We start from the raw sequence: 16,247 nt of genomic DNA, 5'->3' as shown, positions 1-16,247 counted from the left end.
ACCATTTCAAGACAAGACAATACCTGCAAAAATACTGTTTTTTGTAGAATTGTTAGTACAAATGTTCATATTTTGAATGTATGAGTGCATATGCATTAGCAGTAAACCCATTAGCAGTCTGGAACAGAAATCTCAACTTCTCCTAAAATAGACATGACCCAAATATTGCACATCGGTAGTCAAATATGATACGAAGATATTACAGAAAGTTTTGTTTTCAAATGTATAGTTTTATAGTGTAATTAGTTTGTAAACATTTATTAAGTCTGTCATATCAGAAATGTTTTGTTCTGAGGATGCCATTCATTTTGGTCTAATTTGCATACCAACAAGTGATTTTGTATGTGTGTGTGTATACTGTATAATATATATATATAAAATGAAAGCATTATCTATGCAATATTTTATATATGTAACTTTGTTATTTTGAATTTTATTTTTCCCTCTAACTTTTATAAATAAATAAAAATGGCATGTCTGGTAGCATCTATATTAGAAAAGAAGATGTACAGCAGACTTGAGCAGTGTTTTGCGGTTGGGAAGCTCATTCTCGTATGGCACAAACTGGACAGCTTCCCTCAGCTTTGCATATCTGAGTGCATAGTGTCCTTCGGCATGAACATTGAAAAGGTGAAGTTCTGTTTTGCTCCCAAACAATTCAAAATGGTCCAACAAGAACAAATGAGGATGAGTAAATGTCAAAAGTTACATTTTTAGATAGATAGATAGATAGATAGATAGATAGATAGATAGATAGATGGATGGATGGATGGATAGATAGATAGATAGATAGATAGATAGATAGATAGATAGATAGATAGATAGATAGATAGATAGATAGATAGATAGATAGATAGATAGATAGATAGATGGATGGATAAATAAATAGATAAATGTATATTGTTAAAGTCTTCAGAGAAAAACATATACTACCATAAAAATACACAATAACTTACACATACGTATATTTCACATAGTACACATATAGCAAATTCACACATACTGTATATGTACACTCTATATATGTATAAATACACTCGCAGACAATTTAAACATGATGGCAGATTGTTATTAATGATATAGAGTGATATGTGTACTGATCTGTACTTTTCCGAAATTAATGAAATGACTTCAAATGTTTAACTTAAACTTAAAAAGTTTGAGTTGGTGGTATCGAGCGTAGCTCCTCTCTGGAGTGTAATGAATGGACTCAGTTTGATGTAATGAAGGATTGGATCTGAATGTGCCTTTAATTAGGACTCTTCATTTATTGATTGGGTAAAGAGGAAACTCTGCTGTGCCAGGAATGCTTCAGAGGATGATAGACGATACTGTTACGGGACGGGATTACAGGACACTGGTGACTCTGTTCTGTAACATGAGATCACATGATGTAACCTGTGATGTCATCCTGCAGGTCTGATCAGAAGACGTGATGTGACACAAACACTGAGATCGGCCGCGTTCACACTGACTGCAGGTAAATCCAGGAGTCACTTCACTTCTGTGTTTAATCTGGTTCTGTACACACAGAGATTGGCTATTTAGAGGGGCGACAAAAAGTACATAACTGTTATACAGTTTGGATTGCTGCTTTATGTTCTATGACACTGTTTTAGTGCCACATCAATAGGAATAGGACTGAAGTATCAGGTGCTTTAAATGCATAAATGGATGTGGATGATTTGGTTAAAGTCCCCTGTAGTTAATCATTTTATCCCTTAAACTCATCTTTTATCACCGAAATGACATTTAAATGTTATTCCTTGAAAAAAATGTCTTCATGCCTTAAAATAGCTTGAATGTAACTCTACACCCTTGCCTCATTTTATACGCGGTTCTATGAATATACAAATGAGCCCCGCCTCCACTCACTCAGCAGCTCAGAGATCCACTCCTTGAGGATCACACGTTGATCTGATTGGTTAAAAGGTAGTTTATGACGATACTTCATAAACGAATGATAATGAGAGACATTCAATCATGATACTTCAATCATTGAACTTTTTAGAGTGAAATGTATCAACATGTTATCAGCTGCATTTTACCACCTATTCCACTCCTCCCAATAATAGTGACAACCTTATTTACACTGATATGTGTGTAATGTTTGCAGAACCGACCTGAACAAGTTGTTAATACATGTGACGTCGCTCTTATGGACACTGACAGCTTATCTAAGGTGCAAAATCATAAACAGGCATGTGTTTCGACTCAATTGCGAAATAGCCTTTCTAAAATCGTCCACACATCAGCTTACAAGTGGTGAAAACAACTGAATGACATTATTGTCTTCAGTAGAGTTGCTTATAGCTGAACTGAACTTGTTTCATAACTTTACACAGTTATTGACCTGAACTGAATCAACATTAAACTGACTCAAGATGAATAGTGTTACTATTGTCTGTTTAGAGCTTCTTTACAGCAGAATTTGAAACTGTCTCATATTTGATGAAGTTGTGTCATTGACTCTGTTATTCATTCTAGAGTGAAGATCATGGGAACACACTACTAATGACTAAAGTGTTACCAAATCCATCAGAAGGAATTACTATTCAAAATCTTACAAAAATCTCAATTTCAGTCAATATTAGGTAGTTATCATGTTTTTCACTTTATTTTTATACTGATCCAAACAATTAGTAGTTCCTTTAGAAGGATGTAGTAGCACTTGAGTCATTACTAGTGGGTTACTGTTACCTTATGTTATAAATGATGCATTATTCATGTTAATTATGAACCTGTATATCATAGTAGGTGTGAAAAAATAGTTACTGATAGCTAATAGTGAACTATCACATTCAACTAATTTGTTATTCAGAGTTTCTTGTTATTTAATAGCAGGAACTAGAATTTTAATAGTGCGTTACTCAATTGTTCCTGTGTAGTTATTCATTAATGAAGGAACAGTATTATAAAGTGTTACCCAAACTTTTCACAATCTTCTGTCTTCTTCACACTGAAGGTTATAAATTCATTCCACTGTTAAAGATAATGAAGCTTTAAAAACAGTCCAGATAAACTTTGTAAATTCACACATACATGTATATTACACTTATGTACACTGACACTCTATACACTCACATACAATTTAAACATGATGGCAGATTGTTATTAATGATATAGAAGTACATGTGTACTGATTTGTACTTTTCCGAAGTTAATGAAATGACTTTAATGTTCTAGTGTAAAGTTTGAGTTGGTATCGAGCGTAGCTCCTCTCTTTGAAAACAATAGTGAAGTGAAGTTCATAAATTCATTCCACTGTTAAAGATAATGAAGCTTTAAAAACAGTCCAGATAAACTCAGTAATCTCCCCACAAGCCCATAGTGAACTACCCCGAGCCGTCTGTGATTCTTCTCCAGGTGGACGTGTTTGCACATTCCAGTGGATGGATTGTGCTTGTTTTCCTCTCTGTAATGGGACATGATGCTGTAATGGTGTCGGAGGTGTTGGAGATGGAGTCGGTGTGTAATGGCTCCTGTGCTCATTATTTCACTGGCGATGAAGCCTCAGAGAGTCCAGCGTTTCTGCTCGAATGAGTCCAGCATACATCACCGATCCGTGCGCGCACACGTGTGTGTGTGTGTGTGATTCAGGGAGCTGGACTCCAGAAGTGAGTTGTGTATTTGTAATGAGTGGCGAGAGATGAGTCCAGCAGAAATTAGTTTGTTTTATTGGTCTCTGGGGCGTTTGCTGTGCCCTCTTCTTCTCATGATGAGACTAAATGGATTAAATGGAAATTGATTGTGAATCTATGATCACTTTGTGGAACGCATCATCATATGAACTTTGACATTTACATTCACACACTAAGCCAGGTTTTTCACCAGGTATTAAATGTGTCCAGGGGAGGGTCTTTGATTTTGGGTTTGTCACACAATGTCATATTTCTAAAGCACAAAAAGGTGGAAAAATTTGAACTTAGACTTCTCATTTTCAGTCTCACTGCATTTTCTTTGTATATTATTTTGTTAAACTTTTTGTCTGTGCTGCATATGATCGCTGTCAATTGTATTTAATTGGGTTTTTTATTCTTTGTTGGTCTGCGTTGCACATAACAAATTAGATGTCTATTTTATTCATTATTTTTTATTTTATTCAGGTTTTTGTCTGTTTCACATTATCTATTTATTATTATTCTTTTTTTAACATTATTCACTTTTTCTGTGCTTGATGTTCTGTAGCAATTTTATGCAATTTTTGTTTTGTTTTGTATTATGTAACTTTTTTTTGTCTGTGTGCTGCATATAATAGGTCATTTGTGTGTGTGTGTGTGTGTGTGTGTGTGTGTGTGTGTGTGTGTGTGTGTGTGTGTGTGTGTGTGTGTGTGTGTGTGTGTGTGTGTGTGTGTGTGTGTGTGTGTGTGTGTGTGTGTGCGACTGTGTGCCTGTGTGTGAGAGAGTGTGTGTGAGTGTGTGTTTGTGACTTTGTGTGTGTGTGTGTGTGTGTGTGTGTGTGTGTGTGTGTGTGTGTGTGTGTGTGTGTCAGTGTGTGCGTTTCAGTGTGTGCGTGTCAGTGTATGTGTTTGTCAGTGTGTGTGTGTGTGTGAGAGAGAGAGAGAGAGAGAGAGAGAGAGAGTGTGTGTGTGAGTGTGCGTGAGAGTGTGTGTCTTTGTGTAAGTTGTCTGTCTTTGTGTCAGTGTGTGTGTGTGAGTGTGAGAGAGAGTGTGTGTGTGTGTGTGTGATAAAATGACACAGCTTACAAACTGGCCAATCATTTTATGTTTCTGATAAACATCATCTTTTATGTTTCACAGATGAAAAGAAGTCATACAGGTTTGGAATGGCGTGAGGGTGAGTAAATGTAGCTACTTTATATTCAACTTGTTTGGGTTCACAATGGACATTTAACTGACCATAGAAAATATCACAAATCCAAGCATGTTTTTGCTGTACATGACAAAAACAGACAGGACATGAGTGTAAACCAAACCTGAATCTGTTGAAGACCTGTGAAGAGAGAAGACGCTGCTAGCGAGGAGGTGTCTGAAGGTGACAGATAATTGCGTGTTAATTGGCGTGAGTTCTGGTTAATGTGTGATGTGACCTGTGTTAACGAGAACTACAGGCATGACAGGATGTGTTCACGGTGGATATTTCATCCGGTGGATGAACGTCACGCTGTTTCTCCTCACAGAACATGTTGACGTGGAAATAATCGTCGATCGACAGCTTCTGTGACGTGATGTGGATGTTGTGGAGCACTTCCTCTGTTAGGGTGATGAACGTGGTTCCTGTCTAATGATGTTTACTAAGGAGATGTTGTTTTGAAACTACCACACCTGGCTTCATCTGAGAAAGAAAAGGCAAGTATTAAACTCCAACATGTTACTTGTTTGCACTTCATATATGAATGATCCCTCGAATCGTGATCAGGCACACTATTTTGACCTTGTAGATGATAAAACGGGTGGAAAAAAATCTATTCATTAAACAAGGAAAATTTGCTTTATCTACTCGGCTAACTAGTTCATATTAACTAGGCTAACTACTGCTAATGTTCATATTAAAGGGGTGGTATAATGCCCTTTTCACAAGATGTAAAATATGTATTTGATGTCCCCAGAGTGTGTATGTGAAGTTTTAGCTCAAAATATCCCACAGATATTTTTATATAGCATGTTAAAATTGTCACTTTTTGAGGGTGAGCAAAAACGCACCGTTTTGTGTGTGTCCCTTTAAATGCAAATGAGCTGCTGCTCCCGGCACAGAGGGCGGAGCTTCAACAGCTTGTGTCATTTTACCTCACACAGACATGCACTGCAAATTTAAAAACCGTTTAGCCTTTTATGTTTAAATTGGAGTCAGATGATGGAGAGATTCAAGAAGAAGTGACAACATGTAGATTGCAACAGGACATTTCTGAATGGTTAGTTGATGAATTTATGAAGTTGATGTGGAGTTATCCTCTAGTCATTTATTAGCATATTCGGTCTTGATAATCTATAAATCGTGTTCTGGGGGCGGGGTGAGGGTTAGCGATGTCACTAACCCGGGAGAAAGCTTGTGTAGTCCCTACCAGCCGCTTGTTGTATAGTCCTTAAAAAGCAGTTTCTTTAAAAGAAAATATCTCCCTTTGCTTTGAACTTTGAGCGTTGTAACAATGCAGATGTTGTTTATGCTCAAACAGCAACATTACACACTAACTAAAGTTAGAAAAGTGAAATCATAATCAACCACCCCTTTAATGAAAACATTATTTCTGAATGTTCTATAAACGTTCAAAACCATCCACTTTTTTAAATGTTTTAAATGTTTTTTCAAAAGTTAAAGCCCCCCTGGTGGGAAAATTAAGTTTTTAATGTTGTTTAAATGTCTATGTGGTGTTTTTATATGCTTTAATACAAACCATGTACAAATTCACAAGTATTTTCTTCTTAAAACTGCAGTGAATCAAAGACAGTCTCAAAAACGCGGTTTGAAATCGCTGGTGTTTCTGACGTCACAAACTACCTTGTAACCAATCAGATCAACGTGTGATCATCAACGAGTGGATCTCTGAGCTACTGTGAGTGAGTGGAGGCGGGGCTCATTTGCATAGTCATAGAACCGCGTATACTAAATGAGGCAAGGGTGTAGCGTTACATTCAATAAGGCATGAAAATATTTTCCAAGGACATTTTTTTTAAATATGTAATTTTGGTGATCAAAGATGGATGAGTTTTAGGGATTACAATGATTGACTACAGGGGGACACTCCATTTGTCCATAGTAACCATAGTAACATTTGGAAGAAAATGTATAAATGTTGAACGTACAACTAAAACATTTCAAGGGAAAAAAATCCCATTAACAACTTTGAACAAATTCAATATCGATTTATTTGGATAAAAAAAAAAAAAAACCTCAACTATTTCTGTAAACCAGGGATGGGCAACGTTGGTACTAGAGAGCCCTGTCGAGTTCAAACACCTGAACAAGCTTATCAATGTCTTCAGGATCACTAAGGCTATAGGGTTTTATCAGGGTCTGAGATAAACTCTGCAGGACCGACGTTGCCCATCCCTGCTGTAAATGAAATAAAATGAAATGAGGCATTTATATAGCGCTTTACTATATACTGCTGTACACCCAAAGCGCTTTACAATCATATCAGGGAGACTCTCCTCACAGCATCCACTTGGACGATTACAATTTACTTGGAAGGTTAAAATTAACTGATTTGTTTTAATGATGTGAGAGTAAAAATATAATGAATATCTATTATGCCTATAGTGCATATATTTAGCAAAATTCTCCCCTCTAGGGTTAATTTTTCTAGCTAACTAACATGCTTTTGTCATTAAATGGCTTTCCTGCAGGTAAATGTAACGTTTTGTGTACATTGTTTACAAGCTGTTTACAAGCTGTTTTATTGACGTCTTTCTGCTGTTGAAACTGATTGATCGATCACATGAGATGAGACATTTCAGTAAGCTGTACTGTATCTTTCAATTTGCCCTCTCTGACGTTTATTCATGTTTATTTCATTCTTTAACTAGTAGTAAAGAGGGAGAGATGATCAGTTCAACTTCCACTTAAAATGAGGCGCTATTTTGATAGACTACTCATGGTTATAAGTCAGGATTTTAGCTATGCAGCAGCAGCTTGGAAGTGATTGCTAGTTAACATGTAAGGATTAATTGACGACGGGCCGTTGAATTACGTACGTTTACCACACCCTAAAACATTGTACAGATGATGCATTTAAAGATGTTTGTCAGTTTATTTGTCATTGAAACGCTCTAACGGAAACAGACTAATTTCTTACATTTACATTTACATTTAGTCATTTAGCAGACGCCCTTATCCAAAGCGACTTACAAATTAGGACTAAGTTCAGCGAGTCATCATAAAGAGGCAAAAGCAACAACAACGCAGGAAGTGCTCAAAATACGAAGTTCAGGTATTATTCAGAGTAGCATAAGCCTGATAAGTGATGTTTCAAAGGGAAGGATTTTTTTTTTTTTTTTTTTTTTTCTATAAGGTTAAGTGCTCACGGAAGAGATTGGTTTTCAGCTGTTTTTTGAATGTTGTCAGGGATTCTGCATTCCGGATGAGGGTGGGGAGAGCGTTCCACCAGCATGGAACTGTAAATGAGAAAGTTCTGGAAAGTGATTTTGTGGCTTTCTGTGATGGAACCACGAGACGTCGCTCGTTGACCGATCGTAGGTGTCTGGTAGGGATGTAGACTCGTAGGAGTGAGTGAAAGTAGGAGGGAGCTGAGCCTGTGATAGTTCTGTAAGCAAGCGTCAGTGCCTTGAACTTGATGCGAGCAGCTAGAGGTAGCCAGTGCAGAGAGATGAACAGAGGAGTGACGTGGGCCCTCTTGGGCTCGTTGAAGACAAGACGAGCTGCAGCATTCTGGATCATCTGTAGGGGTTTGGTCGCACATGCTGGGAGTCCAGCCAGAAGGGCATTGCAGTAGTCAAGCCTAGAGATGACCAGGGCCTGGACGATAAGTTGTGTTGCATGCTCAGTTAGGAAAGGCCTGATCTTCCTGATGTTGTGCAGTGCAAACCTGCATGATCGAGCTGTCTTTGAAATGTGATCTGTGAAGGTCAGCTGGTCATCAAACGTTACTCCAAGATTTCTGACCGATCTTGATGGGGTGATTAATGATGACTCTAGCTGGATGGTGAAGTCGTGCTGTAGAGACGGATTGGCAGGGAGGACGAGAAGCTCAGTCTTTGCCAGGTTGAGCTGCAGGTGGTGTTCCTTCATCCATGTGGAGATGTCCGCCAGACAGCTTGAGACCCGTGCAGCTACTGTGGGATCATCTGGTTGAAAGGAGAGGAAGAGCTGTGTGTCATCAGCATAGCAGTGGTAGGAAAAACCGTGTGCCTGTATGATGTGTCCCAGTGATGTGGTGTAGATGGAGAAGAGGAGGGGACCAAGAACTGAACCCTGGGGAACCCCTAATTACCCCGAGACTAATTTCTTACGCATCTAATCCCAAGCCTCCGTTGCTAATTCCAAAACGTCATTTAAGAGCTCGTAACGGAGGCTTGAGCCAATGATAGGAGACTAATTATTAGAGAGAGAGAGAGAAAGAGAGAAATTAAGCATGTGTGAATTACTTCAGTCTGTGTGTCTCTCAACAGCGTCTACTAATAGCGAAACTACGTTTATCTGCACATCGCTAGAAACGAGCGAACAACTTGAGGGTGAGTAAATGATTTTCATTATGGGGTGAACTATCCCCTTAGAATGTCCATCAGCCAATCAGATTCAAGCATTCAACAGTCCGTAGTATAAGTAGTCTTAATGGGCCGTGTTCTATTTCATACTCGTTCCGATGAAAAGAGAATTGGCTGGATTCAAATACAATATTCAAGTACAGCGAGTTGAAGAGAAGCAAACAGATAGGGATTACACTACACTGTAAAAAATCCAACTTACGTTTTGTATGACAAATTCAGTTTTTAAAGTTTATTCAACTATTTAACATGAAAAAAGTTGAGAAAAGTTGAGATAACTCAAACACGTAAGTTGAGAACTCAAAAATGTCCTGCAGCTGGTTGCCTTAAACTTGTAAGTTGTCTCTCTTTTTTTTTTTTTTACATTGTAGGCTGAGTGCAAATATGATGATGATGTCATGAACATGCTAGCACATGGCATCATTTAGCGACTTTTCAAGCAGGTTTTAGCTGCTTTTTCGTAATATTTGGCAAACAGTTGTCGGTTGGAGTTTAGGGTTCTTTTTTCCCGCCCTTTTTATATAAAAAAAAAAAATCTGTAACTGACTTATTTTTTTAATTTTTTTTTTAATTGGTGTAGTTAAAAAACTACATGGACTGTCAACACACTCTCTCCAGGTACACTTGATATTCCTATTGAAATGCCATTACATTTTAAGACATTAAATTGTAACTGTTTTCCTATAATCATACTGTCCTGTTTTTATTACTTTTATTTTTTCAACAGAACATATGAGTGTGACCAGCTCTGTTCAGTCTCTCCTCTTCTCCACCAAGCAAGCAAGTAGGGTAAGAGATATTAAATTTATGATTCATATTTTTAGAGTTTTCAATTATTTCATAGGTTTATGCATTAAAAAGCCCAGTAGGCTATGTTTAACATTAAATCTATCCACTGATCATATTACTTTTTATTTCTCCTTTTAAACTGGTTGACATATTGTTCATTCACAATGGTTTCTTAAAATAACTTTTATTTACTTAAACAGAAAGTACCAACGGATATACTATAACATGTAACAACGTCACAATGATTATAGCCGTTGTTATTATACTTAGTAGTTCAGTTGGGTATTAAGGTTCACACCAAGAACGATAACTAATAATGATACGATAAAGATGTAGTTGTAAAAATGTTCTACATTTAAAGGGATACTCCACCGTTTTTTCATATTAAACTATGTTATTCCCTAAACTAAGACGAGTTGATACATACCTCTCTCGTCTCAGTGCGTGCGCTCAACCGCTCTGTCTTGCGGCGAAACTTTGTTAGCACTTAGCTTAGCCCAGTTCATTCAATATGGGCCAAGCAGAGAAGCTACCAAACACCTCCACGTTTTCCCTATTTAAATACAGTTACTCGCGTAGTTTAACTCGACCTAGGACTGTGACACAAAACAAAACGTTGCGCTTTTCTAAGCGTGTAAAATGGATAACTATATTGTATGGAGGAATATCATAGCAAGTGCTTGTAAGCACTTCGACTTGGTGCAGTAATATCTTCACTAGAGGGAGCGGGGGCCCCTCTAGTGAAGGTGAGAGGATTTTTCACGAGTGAAGATATTACTACGCCAAGTCGAAGTGCTTACAAGCACTTGCTATGGTATTCCGCCATACAATATAGTTATCCATTTTACACGCTTAGAAAAGCCTAACGTTTTGTTTTGTGTCACCGTCCTAGGTCGAGTTACACTACGCGAGTAACTGTATTTAAATAGGGAAAACGTGGAGGTATTTGGTAGCTTCTCTGCTTGGCCCATATTGAATAAACTGGGCTAAGCTAAGTGCTAACAAAGTTTCACCGCAAGACAGAGCGATTTAGTGCACGCACTGAGACGAGAGAGGTATGTATCAACTCATCTTAGTTAAGGGAATAACATAGTTTAATATGAAAAATCGGTGGAGTATCCCTTTAAAAGAACAGCAGTCCATGACACAACTGTATAAAGCGCTATATAAATAGAGGTGACATGACTTGACTATAAAGATAGTGATAACTATATTAGTCATTGCTTTTGGTGTGAGCAGGCCTTTAAATATGGAAAACAGTCAATCGTGGCCTCTACAGAAGCAAATGCCATCATTTAACAACCTCCGAGCTCACGGCGGGTCTGTTCAGAAAGGTTTATACATTATCGCAAAAAATCAATTTCTCTATGGAGAAAATGAATAGGACTTTTACTTCCAGTGCTCACGGCTGGCAAACACACAACAAGCCTCCAAAGTTTAAAGATATAGTATATCAGTTAATTAAACAGTAAGTCTTAAAGTTTGCCTCTTCCGTCTGGGGTTTTAGTTCATCCTTATCTCTAGTGTCATGTCGGGACATGAATAACACTGGTTGTTATAATTTTGTCTCATCAGTAAAACGCAGGGGTTGGCTGGTGATTTCTCTGCGACAGACGCGGGCTGCTAATGACAGCTGAGTGAATGCAAGCCATGAATCAAAGCGGCAGAAAAGCTTTCCAGCGCTGACAGGTTATCACCCGCGTGACAAATGTGTTGGGAAACCCTCTGTCTCCAGCACATTCATTTAGTCAAAGTCTCATATAAACACACATAAACACATTCATTCATTCAGACAGAGAGAGAGAGAGAGAGAGAGAGAGAGAGAGAGAGAGAGAGAGAGAGAGAGAGAGAGAGAGAGATGCTTTCTCCTCTGATCTACCTAATGCAGCGCTCTTTCCGGTTAGCACGACTAAAATGTCAAAGGGTATTGATATTTTTTTACTGTGTGGTGGTTAGTTCACAATATTGACAGAAATGGACTTTTCCATTAAGAGATTCCATTAAGTATTTTCCCTCGTAACCATTTGGTGCTGTTTGGTCATTAGTGACCGAAACATTTGCGTTTTTATATTTCTTTTTTCTTTTTTTACTTCATCAATGGTATGAATTCTGGTGACTTTTCTGTGACATGTTTTCCGACAACATTTAAAATTTAAAGTCCCCTGTAGTTAATCATTTTTTTGCTTAAAAGTCATCTTTGATCACCAAAATTACATATTTAAATGTTTTTTTCCTTGAAAAAAAAGTCTTCATGCCTTAAAAAAGCTTGAATGTAACTCTACACCCTTGCCTCATTTAGTATACGCGGTTCTATGAATATGCAAATGAGCCCCACCTCCACTCACTCACAGCCGCTCAGAGATCCACTCGTTGACGATCACACGTTGATCTGATTGGTTACAAGGTAGTTTGTGACGTCAGAAACGATTTCAAACCGTGTTTTTGAGACTGTCTTTGATTCACTGCAGTTTTAAGGAGAAAATACTCAGCAATGGTGTTGACTTAAAGCATATTAAAAACACCACATAGACACATAAATAACATTAAAATATGGATTTTCACCACATGGGGACTTTAAGTTTAATATTTAATGTTAAAAGATAAAATATGAAGTCCCTGTGTTTTATATTGTTTCTTAAAATTCAGCATCTTGAATTCAAAATATGGCATATGATTCACTGTACAGTAGATCTGAATAGCGGGTATGAACATGATTTTCATTTTTTAAATTACTGTCAAGTTAAACTAAATCTATGTAACTAACAATTTCATTTTAAACTTGCATTAAATTACTACCATATTTTCTCATATTTCATATCATTTTAATAAAATTTGATGGCATTACTTACTTATACATTAATTATAATTTGATACATTTATTTTATCTTGACATTACTCCTAAACGTTCTTTAATCTAATCTTTAAATTATTGAATTAATTCAATTTTCACATTACTCCATGTGCTGGTCTGGTCAGTTTAATGGGTTTTTTTAATTTATTTTTTATTTTTGCACATGCATGAGAAACAGATTGCACATCCACGTAATTTAAAAAAAGCAAAAACAATGAAAACGTACAAAGATGTTTTCACAATATTTATTTTGCATACAAACCATTATTTTGGTTGAGTAATTATTATATTAATGGTAACTAAAACACCTTTTCTCAAACTTGCAGTATGGCCTGATTTGTTTCAGAATGTAAGCCCTTGTCATATCTTGGTCACATTATTCGTAACTTTTTTTTTAGACAAAAAATGAACCTAACCTCCAAATCTAGCGAAATGTTGTGAAAATTATTATTTATTTTTTTTCTGGGTTTTTATCAAGACCCATTTTATGGATGTATTGTGTAATTTTGGTTCCCACTGGAAGCTTTATTGCTAAGAGTCTAGAGCTTGTTTTCAACAAGGAAGAATCCGAATATGAATGCTATAAATCTGTCTCAATGGCAGTGAGTGTGACACCAGGCCAGCATGCCCTTCGGTGATGGTGTAGTTTAGATCTGTGTGTGTGTGTGGGTTGTGGTATCAGGTCTCTCTCAAGGGCAGGGAAAGATGTCTTGGGAGTTGCAGCTCTGTGTGTGTCATAGGCTGTAGGATCTAATAAGGACTTGAGACAGATACTTATTTCCCCCAGGAAACGATCACACTTCGAACACCTTTCATGTCCACTAGTGTCAGTGTGTGTCTCTCTCTCTCTCTCTGTGTGTCCCTGTGTGTGCATGCGTGTGTGTCCGTGTGTGCCCATGTCTGTCTGTGTGTGTTGAGTGTGTGAGTTAGTGTGTGTGAGTGTGTGTGTACTCATATTAAGAGAGGGTGATGCTGTGTATGTTCTCTGCATACCACTAACACAAATTAATGGTATCTTGGCCCTTTAACTTTGGAAGAATTTAGGACGCAACACCCTAGAAATTATCCAGATCACCCTAGCAACTCCCTGGAAACCACCAACAACACTCTAGCACTCTGGAGGGAACTTTTAATCACCATTCAAACATCTATTTTTGCATGTTTACATTTGTTGCGTACTTCTTCATTTCATATGAATAATACTCATGCACGTATGGAAATTTACTTCTGTTCTAAACTGATTTACTTTGACTTTCATAAAGTCCCCTACCGTTGTCTGCCAGTTACCGTGGCAACCCGAGGTAAACCCATCTCAATGGTCATGTCAGTCAAATCCATGCTCTCGCCGTGGCCGTGGGTCGACTCACATTAAATAGAATCAATTTCAGAGACGTCACTGTGGAAAAGGTCTCTCTTGTTTTGAAGACGAGGTTAAGTGTGTGAAGCCTCGTCTCAACAGAGTTCAGTGTGAGTAACCTTGACCAAATGTTTGCAAACAAACCAACACTGCCAGTTTTCTGTGCTGTTTTTTCATTTTGATATAGTATGGCATAACATAGATATGAAGTTAGTAAATAATGTGTATGTCAGATGAGTTTCACATCACAGCAGCAACACAAATTCCAACTTTAATCTCAAATTCTAAATTTGAAAGTTTTAAATTCCAACTTTGCAAACCATTTACATTCAAAGACGTCAATAACATGAAAATGACCACGGTATTACAATGTTTTTTGGACAACGTACCATTTAAATACCATGATAATGATTATGTTAATCATTTGATAATTAATCATTTGTTAATGTGAGTTAATAAAAATACAGCTGTTCATTGTTTGTTCATATTAGTTCACAGTGGATTAACTAATGTTAAACAAGATTTTAATAAAGTATTAGTGAATGTTGGAATTAACATTAACAAAGATGCTGTAGAAGTGCAGTTCATTATAAGTTCATGTTAACTAATGCTGTTAACTAATGAACCTTATTGTAAAGTGTAACCATAAAAGCTTGTACAGGTTATGATGTTCAGTATTATTGTACATTTTAACTCCAATTTTCAGTATTTCTGCCTTTGAGGATGGCCGTTTGGGAAATATACTGTGGACCAGGATATCAAGGAAGATATGTTGGCGTCTTTTATATATTGTACTGTGAGGATTAACCTGAACCTGAAGGATAAACCTACAGGATCTAGAGTTCTCAGCGTTAGCATTAGCTTAGCACTGGCTAAATTAAATGCATCTCGCTAGAAGTTTGAACTTTTCCTGTAATACAGTCGCAATAGATGCTGGTCATCATGATTAGTGTCTCTGTGGTTGGGAGCATAAATATTTCAGAGCTGAACCGGCGGTTTGAGGGGCGTCTGGCCTTTTCTTTAACAAAGCCCTCAAAGGACATGTGGTGGACGGAGCGTCCTGCGTTATTTAGAGAGCCCTTCAGGCTCTGGGACAGAAAGCAGAGGTCAGTGGATGATCTTTCACACAAATAACCACTCTTTCGGTTTCATGATTTTTTAACATGCTCTTCTTACACAGTTGCAGTGGCTTAGACGAAGTCCCATGATAACAGCAAGTGATGACGACGTGCCTCGGAATCCAGAAACATTCCATATGGAATCCTGACAGAGGGATCAGAGATTCCTCCTCATCCCAGCAGGTGCTGCAGTAAATGGAGGATCTTTATCTGTAGGTTTAATGAGTGCTTAAAGTGAAAAGGCAACTCTTCATTTTCAATTAGACTTATTGCAAACGCATATCAGAATGTTTATTTGTCATTATACTAAAGAGTACAACGAAATTATATGTAATCCTATTCAGCGCAAAATCAATCTCCCACTTTACAAACAATTATCCTATATGCAATTATAACAAATTTTTATGTGAAAAATAATGGGTTTTTGAACATTCAAGCATGAAAACCAGTTCGAGTAGATGCCAAAAACAATATCAAGACTACATAAAAGGGCATAATATGGCTTCTTTAAATATTGTTTCAGGTTTCATCACATCCATAGTTAAACTTTCCAGCTTTTAACAGCAAACTAGACCGTTTAAAAGTGTAAATAAACCTTTTATTTGTTGTGCCTACACACACATTTTATAACTTCAGCTCATTTTTTTCCCGTGGACTCCACAGGAATCGTGTCTTCTGTCAGCGGGACGCCCAGAGGTGAGCTGGCAACATCCACACAGCGCATAGACAGTGTAAATAAACCCTCTCGCTGACATTTCCGGTGATGTATGCATCCCGTTGTCGGCTGTGCGCCGTGATAAATGGTGTCTGTTTTATATTTAATAAGCTTTTGGGAATAATGAGATGAGGTTGCGGATAGGCTGGATTGTACGTGTGGGACGTATACACCCCCCCCCCCCCCCCCCCCCCCCCCCCCCCGTCTGTCAATTTAATCTGGCAAGATGAATTTT

Source organism: Leuciscus leuciscus (genome assembly GCF_965113295.1).
Source record: "Leuciscus leuciscus genome assembly, chromosome: 1".
Taxonomy (NCBI): domain Eukaryota; kingdom Metazoa; phylum Chordata; class Actinopteri; order Cypriniformes; family Leuciscidae; genus Leuciscus; species Leuciscus leuciscus.
Note: the sequence above shows the minus strand (reverse complement) of the source record.